The 18,886-nt window shown below is 37.7% G+C and overlaps 1 pseudogene; it reads right to left on the bottom strand.

The window, feature by feature from the left end:
* Positions 1 to 16,185: 16,185 nt before the first annotated feature.
* On the bottom strand, positions 16,186 to 18,100 carry LOC119063016 (E3 ubiquitin-protein ligase RNF168-like; annotated as a pseudogene).
* Between the last annotated feature and the right edge of the window lie 786 nt (positions 18,101 to 18,886).

Raw genomic sequence — 18,886 nt, 5'->3', positions numbered from 1 at the left:
ATGTAATCCGGCAGCCAAGGAGAATTGACTGGAATGCGCATGCATGAACAATGATGATTGTACTGTACTAGTCAGTAGGGGCAGTAGATGCCCTTGAGTGAGCTTGTGTACTGTGTGGCTGTCACATTAAAAATGGCTGAGCTAGTAGAGCAATGAATCTGCATCAAAGTTTGCATTAAGCTTGAGCATTCCTCTATGGAAACTCTTCAGATGATTCACAAGGCCGCAGCTATGGGCAACTGCTGATTGGCAGCTTTATCAAGACAACGCACATGCTCAAGCATCACATCTTGTGCAGAGTTTTTTTGAAAAATATCAAGTAACTCAGGTGACTCAGCTCCCTCTACAGCTCAGATTTGGTGCCCTGAGATTTCCGACTTTTCCCAAAACTAAAATCACCTTTAAGGGAAGAGATTTCAGACCATCAATGAGATTCAGGAAAATACAACGAGGCAGCCAATAGTGGAAGAACTGTGTGAGGTCCGAAGGTGCCTACTTTGAAGGGGACTGAGGTGTCATTGTCCTATGTACAATATTTCTTGTATCTTGTATCCTCTTCAATTAATGTCTCTATTTTTCATAATACATGGCTGGATACCTTCTGGACAGACTGTAAGTATAATCACATTTTCCTTAATCATCCATCATTAGGCACTTACAATATCTGCATGTCTTGGCTGTTATCAGTAATGCTACAATGAATATAGGGTTACATATATCTTTGTAAATACATGTTTTCATGTATTTGGGAGAATACCTGGAAGTGGAATTGCTGAGTCATATGGTAGTTCTGTTATTAATTTTTTGAGAAACCTCCATATTTTTTTCTATAGAGGCTGTACTAATTTACATTTCCACTAACAGTGTACAAGTGTTACCCTTTCTGACTGAACTTGTAACCTTTAGGAAATGACATTTATAATTAAATGTGAGTATTAGGCAGTCCTAACTTGTCTGTTTATTCCAAGGGTTAAATAGTTGTTTTGGAGGTGGGTTATCCACTCCATTTCCACAAGAGACAAGATGCAAGAAACATTGTACATAGGACAATGACACCTCAGACCCCTTCAAAGTAGGCATGTTGGGACCTCACACAGTTCTCCCAGTCACCATCAGCTGCCCTGTTATATTTTCCTGAATCTCATTGATGATATGAAATCTCTTCCCTTTCAAAGGTGATTTTAGTTTTGGGGAAAGTCTGAAATCACAGGGTACCAAATCTGGGCTGTTAGGGGTGCCGAGTCACTTTGGTGATGATGTTCCGCCAAAAACTCTGCACAAGACATGATGCATGAGTGGGTACATTGCCATGATGAAACTGCCATGATGAAATTGCCTATAACTTTGGCCTTCTGGATCATCCAAATAGATTCCATAGAGGAATATTCAAGCTTAATGCAGAATTTGATGCCATTTCATTTCTCTACTCAGTCACTTTGAATGTGATGGCCACACAGTACATGTGCTCACTCAACAGCATCTACTGCCCTCACTAACTTACACAGTGAAGTCATCCTTGTTCATTCATGTTTATTCAAGCCCACTCTCCTTGGCTGCTAGATTACACTGATGTTGCATAAACCATTGTCATTATATGGTTGGGCTTTTTCCTGACAGACTTCATATGTTTAACTTGACAAAAAAAGAGGAATACAAATCCAGGGTAATATGTGATAACAATCATGTGCTTATTTTTTTTTTATAATCCAAAATTTTTTTTTCTGGACTATTTTTTAATTAATTTTATTTAGTTATTTTTCAAGTACAGTTTTTTTGTCTATTTCTCCCATCCCAGCCTCCCCCGCCCCTTGCTCCCCACCTCCTTCCCATTTCCACCCCCCTTAGTTCTCTTCCCTGTGTCCTTCCTATTTGTTCCTCCAAATCCCTCCCCCTTTTTCCCCTTAACTTCCCTTCCCTCTCCCCTCTGGTCACTGTCCCCTTGTTCTCTATTTCAGTGTCTTTGTTTTTTGTTTTTTTTCTGCTTGCTTGTTTATTTTGTTGTTTAGCTTCCTGTTAAAGGTGAGATCATATGGTATTTGTCTTTCAGCACCTGGCCTATTTCACTCAGCATAATGCTTTCCAGTTCCATCCATGTTGTTGCAAATGGTAGTAGCTCCTTCTTTCTTTCTGCAGCATAGAATTCCATTGTGTATATGTACCACAATGTTTTGATCCATTCATTTACTGATGGACACCTAGGTTGCTTCCAACTCTTGGCTATTGTAAATTGTGCTGCTATGAACATTGTGGTGCATAGGTTCTTTGAAATTGATGTTTTAGGATTCTTAGGATATAATCCCAGCAGTGGAATTGCTGGGTCAAAAGGCAGGTCGATTTTTATTTTTCTGAGAAAATTCCATACTGTTTTCCAAATGGTTGTACCAGTCTGCAATCCCACCAACAGTGAACTAAGGACCCCTTTTCCCCACAACCTCTCCAACATTTGTTGTTTGTTGCTTTGTTTATGATAGTCATCCTGACAGGTATAAAGTGGTATCTCATTGTGGTTTTAATTTGTATCTCTCTGATAGCTAATGATATTGAGCATCTCTTCATGTGTCTCTGGATATTCTGTATGTCCTCCTTGGAGAAGTGTCTGTTCAAGTCCTTTTCCCATGTTTTAATTGGGTTGGATGTCTTCTTAGAGTGGAGTCCTGTAAGTTCTTTGTATATTTTGGAGATTCAAACTTTGTCTGAGGTATCATTGGCAAATATGTTTTCCCATACAGTTGGTTGTCTTGCTAATTTAATACTGTTGTCTTTAACCATGCAGAAGCTTTTTATTTTGATGAGATCCCATTTGTTTATTCTTTTCTTTATATTCCATGCTCTAGGGGACATATTAGTAAAAAAGTTGCTGAGTGAAATATCTGAGATTTTCTTGCTGATGTTCTCCTCTAGGACTTTAATGGTGTCACAGCTTATATTTAAGTCTTTTATCCACCTTGAATTTATTTTGGTGTATGGTGTAAGTTTCTGCTCAAGTTTCATTTTTTTGCACTTAGCTGTCCAGTTCTCCCAACAGCATTTGTTGAAGAGGCTATCTTTACTCCATTTTATGTTACTGCCCCGTTTGTCGAATATTAATTGACTGTAGAGAGTTGGGTTTATTTCTGGTCTCTCCGTTGTGTTCCATTGGTCTATGTTCTTGTTTTTATGCCAGTACCAGGCTGTTTTGATTACAGCTGTCTAGTAATTCAGTTTGATATCAGATACTGTGATCCTTCCTACTTTGTTCTTCTTTCTCAAAAGTGCAGCTGGTATTCGGGGTCATTTATGGTTCCATATAAATTTTTGAAGTGTTTGTTCTATGTCTGTGAAATATGCCTTTGGTACTTCAATAGATATTGCATTGAATCTGTAAATTGCTTTGGGTAGTATGGGCATTTTGAGGTGTTAATTTTTCCAATCCATGAACAAGGTATATGTTTCCATTTGTTTGTGTCTTTCTTGATTTCTTTCTTCAGTGCTGTGTAGTTTTCTGCATACAGGTCTTTCACCTCCTTAGTTAGGTTTATTCCCAGATATTTTATTTTTCTTTTTGCTATATCGAATGGGATTTTTTCCTTGATTTCTGCTTCGGCTGATTCATTGTTAGTATACAAAAATGCTTTTGATTTAGGGATATTTACTTTGTTTCCTGCTGTTTTGGCAAATTCATTAATTAGTTCGAGCAGTTTTGCGGTAGAGTCTATAGGATTTTCTATTACACTATCATGTCATCTGCAAACAGTGACAGTTTTGTTTCCTTCTTTCCTATTTGGATGCCTTTTATTTTGTTTTCTTGCCTAATTGCTGTGGCGAAAACTTCCAAAAGTATATAGAAGTGGTGAAAGTGGACATCCTTGTCTTGTTCCTGATCTTAATGGAAAAGCTTTTAATTTTTGCCCATTGAGTATGATATTGGCCGTAGGACTCTCATATATGGCCTTTATTATATTGAGGAATGCTCCCTCTATTCCCACTTTGCTGAATGTTTTTATCATAAATGGGTGTTGTACGTTATCAAAAGCTTGTGCCACATCTATTGATATGATCATGTGGTTTTTGTCTTTGCTTTTGTTTATGTGATGTATTACATTTACTGATTTGCAAATGTTGAACCATCCTTGTATCCCTGGGATGAATCCCACTTGGTCTTGGTATATGATCTTTTTGATATATATATATATATATATATATATATATATATATATATATATATATAAATTTTTTATTGATTATGCTGTTACAGTTGTTCTATTCCCCATTTCATTCCCCTCCACCCTACCCCCCATCCCCACCATTACCCCCCCTTTAGTTTATGACCATGTGTCTCAAGTCCTTTAGATTCTATATTTCCCATACTATTCTTGCCCCCCCATCTATTTTCTATCTACTGTCTATGCTACTTATTTTCTGTACCTTCTCCTCTCTTCTCCTCCTCCCACTCCCCTGTTGCTAACCCTCCTTGGGATCTTCATTTCTATGTTTCCACTCCTGATCTAGCTGTCCTGTTAGTTTGCTTTCGTTTTACGTGTGGTTGTTAATAACTGTGAGTTTGCTGTCCTTTCACTGTTCATGTTTCTTTAACTTCTTTTTCTTAGATAAGTCCCTTTAACATTTCATATAATAAGGGCTTGGTGATGATGAACTCCTTGAATTTAATCTTATCTGATAAACACTTTATCTGTCCTTCCATTCTAAATGAAAGTTTTGCTGGATAGAGCAATCTTGGTTGTAGGTCTTTGGATTTCATGACTTGGAATACCTCTTTCCAGCCCCTTCTTGCCTGTAAGGTCTCTTTTGAGAAATCTGCTGACAGTCTGATGGGGACTCCTTTGTAGGTGACTGTCCCCTTAGCTCTTGCTGCTTCTAGGATTCTCTCCTTCATTTTAATTTTGGCTAATGTAATGATGATGTGCCTTGGTGAGTTCCTTCTTGGGTCCAACTTCTTTGGTAGTCTCTGAGCTTCCTGGATTTCCTGGAAGTCTATTTCCTTTGCCAGATTGGGGAAATTCTCCTTTATTATTTGTTCAAATAAGTTTTCCACTGGTGGCTGTGCCTTTCCCCCTTCTGGTACCCCTATAATTCAGATGTTGGAGCATTTAAAGATGTCCTGGAGGTTCCTAAGACTCTCCTCATTTCTTTGAATTCTTGCTTCCTGACTCTTCTGTTTGGCCATTATTTGCTTTCTTCTGGTTCACTCCATTGATTTGAGTCCCAGTTTCGTTTTCATTGCTATTGGTGCCCTCTGCAATTCCATTCATTTCAATTAGTTTCGCCTTCATATATTTGTCTAATTTGTGGGTATAATCAACCAGTTCTGTAAGGATCATGATCACCAGTGTTTTAAACTGTGCATCTGAGAGTTTTGCTATTTCTTCATCGCTTAGGTCTATAGGTTCTGGGGCTATGAGATCTTCCTGCGTCATTTTTGGTCTGTTTGTGCCCTTTAAGTGTGAAAAGCGGAGCCTTGGACTCCCAGGTCGCTGGGTTGTGACACTCTATGTGGGGGCGTGTTCAGAGCGGGGGAAATGGCGACCCCCTCTGATGTTTCTCACAGCTGGGTGAGAAGCAGTGCCTTAGGTGGTTCCCCTGGGCCAGGCCACTCAGAGTCGCTGGGTTATGATGCTGCATGTGGAGGTGGGGTCAGAGCAGGGAAATGGCGGCACCCTCCACTGCAGCTTGCAGTGGGACCCACCGGGCCTGGTCCATCCGCCCACTCCCTCCCCTGTCCACCCACGCACAAATGAGTGACCACAGTCAACATGCAGCACAGCTGCCCCGCTGTCTCTCCCGCGGTCGCTCGCCTCGTCGGTTGCTCGCCTGGTCGCTCACTCGGTGGCTCACTAGGTCCAAACCTGTGCCTGGATTCCGAGCACCTGGATTCCGCGCGTGTGAGTCCGCCTGACCGAGTCCTCCTGTGCAATCCCGCTTCACCAGCCACTGGTTTCACCCCTTACTGGTCAGGCTGAAGAATTTGTTGTTAACGGACTTCCAAAATTTCAATTTTCCGTGTTCTGGCTATGTTTTCTGTTGCTAATCTTTAGTCATCTCTAAACTTGGTTGTGTGAGAAGGCACGGCACATCCACCTATGCCTCCATCTTTGCAGAAGTCTGATCTTTTTGATATATTGTTGGATGCTATTTGCCAATATTTTGTTGAGGATTTTAGTGTCTATGTTTACCAGCCATACTGGCCTGAAGTTTTCTTTCTTTGTTGTGTCTCTATCTGGTTTTGGAATTAGGATGATGCTGGCTTCATAAAAAGAATTTGGGAGTTTTCCATTCTTCTGAATTTTTTTGGAATAATCTGTGAAGAATAAGGGTTAGCTCCTCCTTAAATGCTTTGTAGAATTCCCCCGTGAAAGTGTCTGGTCCAGGGCTTTTGTGTGATGGGAGTTTTTGATTACTGCTTCAATTTCTTTTGCTGTTATTGGTGTGTTCAGATTTTCTGCTTCTTTTTCATTAAGTTTTGGAAGATTGTATTTTTCTAGAAATGTGTCCATTTCCCCTAGGTTCTCAAATTTCTTGGCATACAGTTCTTCATAGCAATTTCTTACCATCCTTTCTATTTCTGTGGTATCAGTTGTAATCTCTTCTTTTTCATTTCTGATTGTGTTTGTTTGAGTCCTCTCTCTTCTTTTCTTGATGAGCCTACTTAAAGGCTTGTCTACTTTGTTTACCTTTTCAAAGAGCCAACTCCTGGATTCATTGATTCTTGGGATTGTGCTTTTAGCCTCTATTTCACTTAGTTCAGCTCTGATCTTAGTTATTTCCTTTCTTCTGCTTGCTCAGGGCTGTTTTTGTTGTTGTTCATTGAGTTCTTGCAGGCGTAGGGTTAGGTTGTTTGTTTGAAATGTTTCTATATTCTTTAGGTAGGCCTGTATTGCTATAAACTTCCCTCTCAGGACTGCCTTCGCTGTGTCCCATAAGTTCTGGGATGTTGTGAGTTTATTTTCATTTGTTTCCAGAAACATTTTGATTTCTTTCCTAATTTCATTCTTCACCCATTAGTTGCTTAATAGCATACCATTCAGTCTCCATGATTTTGGGTCTTTTGGGTTTGTTCCTATGGGGTTGGTTTCCAATTTCAGTCCCTTGTGGTCAGAGAAAATGTTTAGTATGATTTCCATTTTCTTGAATTTTTTGAGGCTCGTTTTGTGTCCTACCATGTGGTCTATTTTTGAAAATGTTCCATGTGCATTTGAAAAGAATGTGTATTTAGCTCCTTTGGGATGAAGGGCTCTATATATATCAGTTAAGTCCATTTCATCTAGGGTGTTGTTTAATGCCGCAATATCTTTGTTGATATTTTGTTTGGAAGATCTGTCCATTTTTGATAGTCGGGTGTTAAAATCCCTCACTATAATTGTGTTGCTGTCTATATCTTTCTTGAATTCCTCTAAGATTTTCCTTATATATTTTGGTGCTCCTATGTTGGGTGCATATATATTTATGATGTTAATGTCTTCTTGGTGGATTCTTCCCTTGAGTATTATGAAATGACCTCTTGGGTCTCTCTTTATTGCCCTCTTTTTGAAGTCTATTTTGTCTGATATGAGAATTGCTACCCCAGCTTATTTTCTTGTCCGTTTGCTTGGAAGATTTGTTTCCAGCCTTTCACTTTTAGTCTGTAATGGTCTTTTGTCCTGAGGTGGGTCTCTTGTAGGCAGCATATGTGTGGGTCATGCTTTCTTATCCATTGAGCTATTCTGTGTCTTTTGATTGGAGCATTTAATCCATTTACATTTAAGATTATTATTGATAGGTACTTATTCATTGCTATTTTTGTACCTGTTTTCCTCTCTGTCTCCCTCGTATCCTTCCTTCCCTTAAAGCAGTCCTTTCAGTATTTCTTGTAGAGCTGGTTTGGTGGAGGCGTATTCTTTTAGGCTTCTTTTGTCTTGGAAGCTCTTTATTTGGCCTTCTATCTTGATTGAGAGCCTTGCTGGGTAAAGTAGCCTTGGTTGTAGGCCTCTGGTTCTCATTACCTGGAGTATTTCTTGCCATTCTCTTCTTGCTTGGAGTGTTTCCATTGAGAAGTCAGTAGCTAACCTTATTGGGGCTCCCTTATATGTTTCTTCCTTTTTCTCCTTTGCTGCCTTTAATATTCTCTCTTTGTCTTGGAATTTTGCCATTTTGATGATGATGTGTCTTGAAGTGGGCATCCTTGGGTTCCTCTTGATTGGGACTCTGTGAATCCTGGATTTGTGTGACTTTTTTTCTCATCAAATTAGGGAAATTTTCTCTCATTATTCTTTCAAATATCTTTTCTAACCCTTGGTCTTCTTCTTCTCCTTCTGGTATCCCTATTATTCAGATATTGTTACGTGTCATATTGTCTTGTATTTCTCTTAATCCCTCTTCATTGTTTCTGAATTTCTATTTATTTTCCTTCTCTTTCTGTGAGATGCTTTCCACTTTGTCCTCCAGCTCACTAATCCGATCCCCCACTCATCTATTCTAGTTTTGAAACTTTCTGCTGTGTTCTTCAATTCAGAAATTGTATTCTTCATTTCCTCTTGTCCCTTGCTGATAGTTTATATTTTCTTTTTCATGTTGATAGAGTTTGGGGTGAGATCATTGTAACTCCCCTGTTGTTTCTGGTAGTTCACGTTGAGCTCTTTGAACTTCCTGATAACCAGTGCTTTGAATTCAATATCGGATAGTTGATTAGCCTCTATTTCATCTAACATTCTTTTTGATATTTCTGCTTTTTCTTTCATTTGGGGATTGTTTCTTTGTCTTCCCATTGTTTGGGACTCTTCTTGTTAGTCTCTGCTTCTAAAATTGATCTGTTCTGAAACCCTGGTTTTATGGTGTGAACTTCTGTGGTATGATCCTTGTGAAGTTCAGTGGTGCAGATTCCTTGAAGTTTCTTGATGTTCTTCATCTCCACCTACTCTCAGGCTGGTCCTCGCGCTGGTCCCTGCTTTGGTCGCCTACCACTGCTGAATGTCTCCGCTCTAGTAACCGCCTCCTCAAGCGCCCAGGCCCGTTAGTACGGCAGCGGACAGGGCCTGGGAATGTCCCGGCTCCAGTAGCTGGCTCCTCTGCTACCCAGGGCCATCACAGGGGTTTGGAGTGTCCCGGTTTCCGTACCTGACTCCCCAGCGTCCAGTCCCGTCGCTATGGCAGCGGCATAGGGGCTGAGAATGTCCCTGCTCCCCTAGCTAGCTCCTCTGCCACCCAGAGCTGTCACAGGGGTTTGGAGTGTCCCAGTCCTGTACCTGACTTCCAGGTCCCAGGCCTGATGCTCTGGGGGCAGCACAGGGGCCGCGTGTGTCCCAGCTCCAGTAGCTGACTCTGCTGCTGTCTGGTGTTTCAGCATCGGTCACAATCTCTGGTCTTTTAATTTCATAAATGCTGGGTAACTGATGGTTTATTGTGCTGTTTCTCTATAGATTTGCCGGGATTTTCACCCATGAGTACAGCAGCTAGCATCAGCTCCGTCTTACTCAGTTGCCATCTTCCCAACATCCTCTATTGTGTCTTTTTAATCATTTTAATTATTCTATTATAGTTGTCCCAATTATTCACCCTTTTCCCTCCTCCACCCCTCCCACTCCCCCTCCCACAGTCCATTCCCATACTGTTGTCCATGTCCATGAGTCATTCATACATGTTCTTTGACTAGTCCCTTCCCCTTCTTTCCACCATTATCCCTCTTCCTCCTCCCTTGTGATCACTGTCAGTCTGCTCCATGTTTCCATGCCTCTGGTTCTATTTTGTTCATTAGATTTCTCTTATAGGTGAGATCATACTGTATTTGTCTTTCACGGACTGGCTTATTTCACTTAGCATAGTATTGTGTCTTTTAAACATAAATTCTGAATTTATATTAATTGGGGTTTCTTTTGCCTTATGAATTATATCTTATCTTCTGATAGTAGCCATTCTAACAGGTGTGAGATATATCTCATTGTGGTTTTGATGTGCATTTCCATATGATGTTGAGCATGTTTCTATGTACTTCCTGGCCATTTCTATGTCTTCTTTGGAAAAATGTCTATTCACGTCATTTGCTCATTTTAACTGATTTATTTGCTATTGAGTTGTATGAGTTTTTAAAATATATTTTGGAATTAAGTTCTTATCAAATATATGATTTACAAATAATTTCTCCCATTTTTCAATTTGACTTGTCATTTTGCAGATTATTTCTTTTGTTGTACAGAAGCTTTTCAGTGTCATGCAGTCTGATTGATTTTTGCTTAGGTTTTCTATGCTTTTGGTGTCATTCCCAAAAATCATTGCCAAGACCAATGTGAAAGATTTTATACCCATGTTTTCTTCCAGGAGTTTTGTGGGTTCAGGTCTATGTCCAAGCCTGCAATCTATTTTGAGTTAATTTTTTGTGGGTGGTGTAAAATTGTGGTCTGATTTTATTCTTCTACATGTAATTATCTACTTTTTCCAGAACTGTTTATTGAAGAGCCTATCCTTTCCCCATTGAGTGTTCTTGGCTCCCTTGTGGAATAGTATTTTACTATATGTGTGCACATTAATTTCTGGGCTCTCTATTCATTTCAATTGCTTTACAAGTCTATTTTTATACCAGCCTCATATTATTTTGATTACTATATCTTTTTAGTATAGTTTGAAATCAGGAAGTGCGATGTGTTTAATTTTGTTCTTCTTCCTCAGAATTACTTTGGCTATTCAGGGTCTTTTGTGGGTCCATACAAATTTTAGGATTTTTTTTCTATTTCTGGGAGTAATGCCATTGGAATTTTGACAGGAATTTCATTAAATTTATAGATGGGTTGGGATAGTATAGGTATGTTAACAATATCAATTATTCCAAGCCATGACTACAAAATATCTTTCCATTTGTTTTTGTCTTTTTAAATTTCTTAATGTTTTGTAGTTTTCAGTGTATTGATTTTGTACCATCTTCGCTAAATTTATTCCTAAGTGTTTTATTATTTCTTATGCTGTTGAGACTTTTTAGTTAAACTACTCCACAGAATTGCTGCCTCAGTATCCATTTTGTGTAGCCAAAAGGTCTGCAGGGTGTCCCTCATGCAAGCAGGTATGCTGGAAAACAGCCGGAAGAGTCACAAGTAAATGTAAGTTCCTGATATGGTTTCCCCAGTGGTACTTGTGATAGACAGTCTTCCATACCTCCCAAGGACTTCCCCTTGTTCATCCCTTAGAAAAGACCTCCACAAAGCACACCTGTATTGTTCGGTGCCTGATATTTATGTATTACTAATCCTTTGTTCTAGAATTTAGTTATGCTACTTAGAAACAGTTTGATCATTTTGTATCTTGCTTTTAAGTTTTGTTAGGTGGGACCCAAGCCATTTATAGTCTAGGGATAATTATTTCCAGTTATTGAGGTGATACTGTCCTGTTTCTTCAACCCAAAGTGTTTTAAATATTGAGATTTTTAATAATATTTAGCTGGTAGAAATAGTCACTACTCCTGGCTTATGTGAATGCTTGGAATTCTTACCTCTAATACTGTGGTGGTTATTTCCAAGGCCATGGTAGTTTCCTCACAGGCATGTACCAATACTCAGCTGAACACCTGACTGCAGCACTCTCCTCTCCAGTACTGTTTTATAAACTATAATTGCCTTAATCTACTTAGACCCTCAGCTGTTTAACCTTTCCTTAGGTAATTCACTAGGCTCTGCCTTGGGTCCCTTTCCCTATAGACTAGAAACTCTCTCAATGCAATACACTGAGAGAACCATGGGACTCACATTGTTTATTTTTTGGGGGGATCACTTTCTTTTATTGACAGATATCCAGTGTCTTGTAAACTATTATTTCATGTATCTTGTTTTTGTATTGTTGTTTTTGATGAGAGGAGAAATCTGTTCTTTTATTCCATTTTCTTTGGAAGCAAATATCCTGTGCATAGTTTAAAACTAATCAGCAGTGGGAAAAACTTGGGAATATCAGAATGTTGGAAGTCATTCAATAGTTTGACAGGAGAGACAGAATTTGATTCCAGAGTCAATAGCCTACTATTACTGAATACTACCTATATTGTTTTGTAAATAAACCTCATGTAATTTACAGATATGCCTTAATGCAATTTCAATAAAGAGCAAATTTTAAACTTCAGGGGTTTTCAAAGCAAGAAACATTACAGAAAAATATTTGCTGCTTTTTATCATCTGTTTTTTTCACACAGTATCATCCATTCACAGGGTGGAAGAGTTTCCAGATTTTTCTCATGACATCTGGTCGCATAATTTAGATATACAAATGGAAATCAAAATGCAGAATTGAGCTTATTATCTAAACTACCCTACCTTCAGTTTCTCTGCCTTCGTAGACCTAAATAAAATCCAGACAAAGATGTGTGAAATATTCATAAACACAAAGCAGAAGTATCTGAGAGTCTTTCATCAAAATAGTTGAAATAATTGCTTTGCAATTCCTACTAGAGGCTTTTTTCCCCTCAATGTGTAGTCCTTTTCCAGGTGGTTTGGATATATAAAAAAATAGCTCATGAAGAAGGGCAAAATACATAAGGAGAAATATTGCAAGTTTAGTGGTTAAGAAATGTTGATTAAGGGATCTCTAGGGATGATAAGAATTTGTCACAGAATAAAGTCGGTGAAGTAGAATTTCATAGTGGTTGATGATTATAATTTTGTTCTTAACCAAATTGGTTTAAATTAATTGAGAAAAATAGAGAACATTCCAAATAGAGGCAATGGCATTAATAAAAGCACGGTGGCAGGAGGGAGCAAGATGTATTAATAAGAGTGATTTGGCTGAAGAGATGGCTTACATTATGAAGAATGAGGAATAAATTTATGGAGAGAATATGAATAGAAGGATAAATCTGTGGAGAATTTTACATAAGAGGCTAAGGACTTAAGGATGTATAAACTTCAATTTCTGAAATAAAGTGTAGTAGGAAACCTTAACAACCCTCTCTCTCTTTGAAATCAACCCAGAAATTAGTTTAAAAATAAAACAAAACAGCTTCCTGATTTGGAACAAGATGGCCTAGACCCATCTCTCCCAGCTCCTATCTACTAAGTACAAGTAAAAAGCCTGAAAATAATAAAATAGATAGGCATAAAAGAACGTTTAAGGGTAAAAGGGGGAAAGCAGGCTGCCTGGGGGCATGCGAACTTGAAGAAAAAGAGTGAACCAGTATCTCCTAACCACCCATTAGGGGCAAAAACACAACAGGCCCAAAGTCTTTGACTTTCCAAAATTCAGAAAGCATATCAGGCTCAGTGCCTTGATAGAGGTAGCCCCACTAGCAGACACTTTAAAAGAAATTTGCTCATTGTGATGAATTGGTTCTATTTCTACACCAGTTTGCTATGTCTTTCAATTTTCCTTTGGTACTTTTGTTGTGCAGAACCTTTAATGTAATTTTTATTTTAAAAATATACATAATAGTCCATTTTTATTTTTAATATTTTAATTTTCAGTTTCTCAAGCTCTGCACAGTTTTACTACTCCCTGAGAAATTAAACACTTTCCACAAAAATGAGAGGAAAATGTAGCAATGAATTCTGATTACTGCTGCAAAACATTAGTGTTTAACAAAAAGGCATACATGGCAGGACTATTAGAAAGAGTACTAGAGAAATTAAAATTTATCTTTAAACTTGTCTTATTGAATTGTACACGTGAAACCTATATGGTTTTTTGAACCAATGTCATCTCAATACATTCAATAAAAAATATATAGAGGTTTAAAAAGGCCTAATTATTTTTGTCATTCTATTAAATATGACACAAGCATTCCAAAATGATCAGTGCTAAAATGCCTAACAGTCTAGTTTCTAACATTTTAACTTCAAAAAAACCAACCAGTTTAAATAATACAACCTAAGAAAAATGTTTCAAAATAAACATAAAATTTAGATAAATTCTTAAAGTTAAGAGAAATTTTAAAAAGATAGTCATTATTATTTTAGTTATTAGTCCTAAATAATTACATTTGTATTTTTACTTACTATTGCCAATGCCCATTACCAAACTATGAGCTACAGAAAATGCCATACAACTGACCAGTTAGTTATTCTACATTTTATAATTCACTTAATGACACTAAAAATAAATCAGGAACTCTTTTAAAATGTAAACATAAACCAAGACAATCTGATATGTAATATTTGTGCCTAAAAATGAAAATCACAAGACACAGCAAGAAGGAGTTAAAAACAAAACAAATGTGAGCTCTGTCTGGTGTAACTCAGTGGATTGAGTGCTAGCTGTGAACCAAAGGGTCTCCAGTTTGATCCCAGTCAGGTCATCTGGCCAGGTCCCCAGTGGGGGCCATGTAAGAGGTAACCACACATTGACATCTCTCCCTTCCTTTCTCTCTCCCTTCCTCTTTCTCTAAAAATAAATAAATAAATTTTTTGAAAAAAAAAAAAAAAAAAAAAAAACCAAATGTGAAATAAATAAATAAATAAATAAAATTTATCTTAAAACCCACTTTAGTCGGGGAGACTATTTCCCCCCTTTTTGGTTATGGTCTATTCCAGGAAGATTTAATTGCATAATTTGTAATTTGAGGCATTCTGATAATATTTACCATAAAATGTAAAGTGAAATTGCTCCTTCAAAAATGTTATTTTGGTCACTGTCCCCTTGTTCTCTATTTCAGTGTCTTTGTTTTTATTTTGCTTGTTTGTTTGTTTTGTTGTTTAGCTTCCTGTTAAAGGTGAGATCCTATGGTATTTGTCTTTCAACACAAGGGGACAGTGACCAGAGGGGAGAGGGGAGGGAATCTCAGGGGAAAAGGGGAAGGATTTACAGGAACTAGTATAAAGGACACATGGACAACGACTAAGGAGGGTGGAAATGGGAGGGAGGTGGGGAGTACTGGGGGGTGGGCTCGGATGGGAGTAAAAGACAGAAAACTGTACTTGAATAAATAAATTTCAAAATATGTCAAATAATTAAATTTCCAATAAATACACTTAAAAAATGTCATTTTGGTTAGATAGATTTTAGTCTATTTTAGACAAATTGGTTAGTTTCTGACTACACTTCATTTCAGCACAATCATTACTCAGAGAGCAATCACTTTTTTTGGGGAAAGGGAAAACTAAATTTTAAGTTAACATCAAAATTCTACCCACAATTACCTAATCAATGTTGAAAAAGATGCCATCAAATTGAAAAGATTAACAGAATTTCAGTTACAAAATTTGGAGGAAAATATTTCAATAATGTATTAAAACATTGCCAAATTTAAACTAAAATTAGTCCTGAGACATTTTGTTGTATTTTTTACCTTAAAAGGATAGACAAGCAAATATCAGCAGAAATACTATTAAAACTGCTGTTTGTTTGCTCATAGTTATTCATATTAATGAGACAAAGATTAATAGTCTCTAAGTAAAATTTTACAAAATGAAATCACTGCCTTCTGATTTAACTTTGAGCCATAATATAGGGCAAACCTGAAGTATCATACTTTCTATTCTTGCCCATAAACACGAACAAAAGTCAATATTAATACAAATAATAATATAATAAAATAAGCAAATGGTTATTTATGTTTCAGATTCCACAGCATAGGATATTGTTACATAACTCTCCTACAGAAATTTCTATTTTTTTCCTGGAATATCAGACTAATAGAAATGTGAATTTCCAAAGGTTTAGGCAATTTTGTAACTAATTTTGATTTTGATACCAGATACTATGGTGTGAAAAGTTGTAAAACCCAAATGTTTTCTGTGTCATTTAAGAATGAGGAAGAATGCTCTGCCAAACTGTACCTGCTACTCCATCCTGGACTCAGTTTCTGATGGCCAGCTCAGTTCCAATGCTTCCAAATGATCAATTCGTCCCATTCAGCCTCACCTCAACTCTTAACACCTTTTGTTTCATGAGTCTAGTTTTGTTTCTGTCAATTAACCCTAATTTTCCAGAAAACTGATTTTTTGGATTTCATGTGGATCCTAACCCACTTGATATCAAAGAAAATGCTATAATGATTAAAATAATTAAAAGATGGTATCTAGATTATTTTTAGTATTATGCAAGATGAATTTTGATTGCTTTACAAATACATGGGAAAGTAGCAAGAAAACTTAAATTTTAAACTTGGATTTCTTTACCACTTAGGATAGTATAATCTTGCTTTGATTACTATAGGAGAAAAAGGTGAAGAAAGGACATAACACATGCATGTTTTGAGAAAAAAAGAGAGAGCTTCACAATCCATCTGTACTAGACTATAAAATATTCCCTTTAACCATGCATTACTTTCTTTATTTCTGAAATATCTGTAAGGAATGCACTTTTAAATACATTGCGATAATCTCTAGTAGAATTTGGCATCTTTCTTCCATTAACATTAAGTAAATATTACAACTGGATCATAAAAGAAGGCTGCTAATTTTAATTTTTTGAGTCTTTCTTAGTTTTGTTTAAATTTTATTTATTTATCTTTAGAGGGGAAGGGAAGGAGAGAGGGAGAGAAATATCAACGTATGGTTGCTCTGGTGTGTCCCCTGCTGGGCACTGTCCTGCAACCCAGGCATGTGCCCTGACTGGGAATCAAACCGAGATACTCTGGTTTGCAGGCCTGTGCTCAATCCACCGAGCTACACCAGCCAGGTCTTTCTTAGTTTTTTAATGCTTTATATCAGTTTGTTTTTTGCAGTTGCTGTCTTTGGAATTCTTCCTTTGTCCACTTAGCACTTTGTCTGGACCTGAGGATGTAGCAGGTGGCAGATATTCATCCAAGGATTGTTTTTGCTGGGTTGGCTTCATTCGTTCTTTGTCTATCTCTTTCTGAAGCTCTAATGTTAATAAACATTTCTTGTTCTTCTTGGTTTTATCTCTCAAAAGGTAGATGTACCAAATCTAATAGCTTTCAGGGACAGTGACTTATGTTTCTTGTTGGTCTGAGGAAGCTTTGGGGAACATTATCACCGCTCCTTTTTTTTTTTTTCCGGAAACGTCCCTGGCTCTTTCAAACAAAAATTCCTGTTTTTTTTCTTTTGGAAATGTCTTCTTTAATGATCAATACATAAGATTCTGACTCTTCATTTTCTGTCTTAACTGTGTTTTTTCCAGTTATCTGTGCCATGGCTAATGTAGTATACCCACTCTCTGTTTGGACTCAAGGCTTAACTGCAGCTTTTCTAGAGTATGGAACTCTCAGTTTGGGTTCCTTATAAATTGTGACACATACCTCTCTATCAAAGTAGTTTGGTCTCATTTTGACTTTTCTTTCAAGGTGTGATCCAGTATGCCTGGTCATAGGCATAACTGAGTCATAGGTGACTCTATTGAAGACTTTGCACTTTGTTTTTGAATCTCAAGGCATATTTGAGAAGAAAGTGTTAGCATATCTCTCTCAAATTTTGTGCCTTGCCACTTAGGTTTTTTTTTTTTATATCATTACTGTCAGTTTCTTTAGACATGGAATTTTTCTTGCCTTCTTGCACAATTTGTAACAGTGATACTGACCCAAACTGAGATTCAGGTGACAAATACTCCTGAGTATATCCAATGTGTGTTTGTTTGTTGTTACTTTTCTTTTGCAACCTGGTTGTCATGGGAGAAGCCAAGACACTTTCCTCACTGAAATTATTAATATGAAAGCTTAGCTTTCTTGCTGGTTCTTTATCGGTTTTCAGTTGTTCTTCTATCTCTTTTGTTCTATTTTTGCCTGTTTTCTTCCCTCTTTTTCTTCCTTGGCCAGTAATTTCTGTATGTATTCTTCCCTGGCTTTGCTTTCTTTTTGTTCATTGTCCAATTACACTGCCTCCATCTTTATTTTCTCCTCTTCATATTCTCTTCTCAATTCTCCAGGTTCACTTAACAGATGAACTGGCTGAAAGTCATCATCGCTGTCTTCTGATTCTTGGCAAGAGACTCTAACCTTACATTCCTTTGGATAGTGTTTTTGAATTTTCTCCCAGAATTTCACACTGGCAAGAGAATTTCTTTGAGTATAGTACCGGGTCCATGAAGAGATCCACAAGCAACAGAAGGGATGGCATAAATTTGAGTCGTCTGTGATGCTTTGGAAGCATTCCTTACTTTCAATGAGCATATGATCACATGGCAGTGTTATGGGCTTGATTAGGATTTTCAAATAGATTCTGCACTGGTATTTGGACAAGGGAAGAATGGTCTGTTCAGGTATAGCCATTCTAATATGCTAATAAGGCATAGCCAACATCAACACTCAGAAGAGAAAGAATAGTATTTCCAGCCTAACTATGAAGAAAGACAGTCAAGAGTTTTATGTTTAAATATTATGCCCAGTAGGCATATCAGAATTCAGAGACTGGCATCATCAAACATGTCTTGAAGCAAAAGGGACTCTGAAGGTCAGGTAAACAGTATTACTATGGAAGGCGGTGTATGTGTCCACTTTTAGGACAAATGTCGGGTATAAGAAAATAAATGAACCTTTCCATTGGGAAACCTTGGCTGCTGCTCTTTGGCATTGACATAAAGGTTTTGGTAGGACTGATGGTGGCGATGATAGGTTTGCTTCAGCTCTCTGGCATGGGGGTAGGTCCAACCCAGGTTTCCCTCTTCCCTCTCACCAGGTGAGGGTACTCCCTTGTCTACAGGCAGCCAAGACAGAGACAGCCCAAGAGCACCACCTTAGGGACACCAGTCCAGGAAGAACACTGCTTCCATCCTGAATCACGGGTTTGCTAAAGCTGGACTTCCCTTTTTACTGTTGCTGTGGCTGCATCGCACAATCACCATGTCTGCTTTCCAGCATCTGGGGAGGTTTCTTGATGCTGTGGGCCCACCCCTCTCCTCTCTTCAGTATACCAAAAAGCTTCTACAAATATTATCATTTAAAAAAAAGTTAGGAAATGTCATCCCAACCTATTTCCTTTCCTTTTCCTTTTCCTTTAATCTTTTTTTTTTAAATAAATGCATTTATATAGCAGCAAGCCTAGTCAAACCAGGGATT

Source organism: Artibeus jamaicensis, unplaced genomic scaffold, assembly GCF_021234435.1.
Source record: "Artibeus jamaicensis isolate MK-2021 breed Jamaican fruit bat unplaced genomic scaffold, CSHL_Jam_final scaffold_378, whole genome shotgun sequence".
In the NCBI taxonomy this organism is placed as follows: domain Eukaryota; kingdom Metazoa; phylum Chordata; class Mammalia; order Chiroptera; family Phyllostomidae; genus Artibeus; species Artibeus jamaicensis.
Note: the sequence above shows the minus strand (reverse complement) of the source record. Positions and strands in the feature narration are given on the sequence as shown.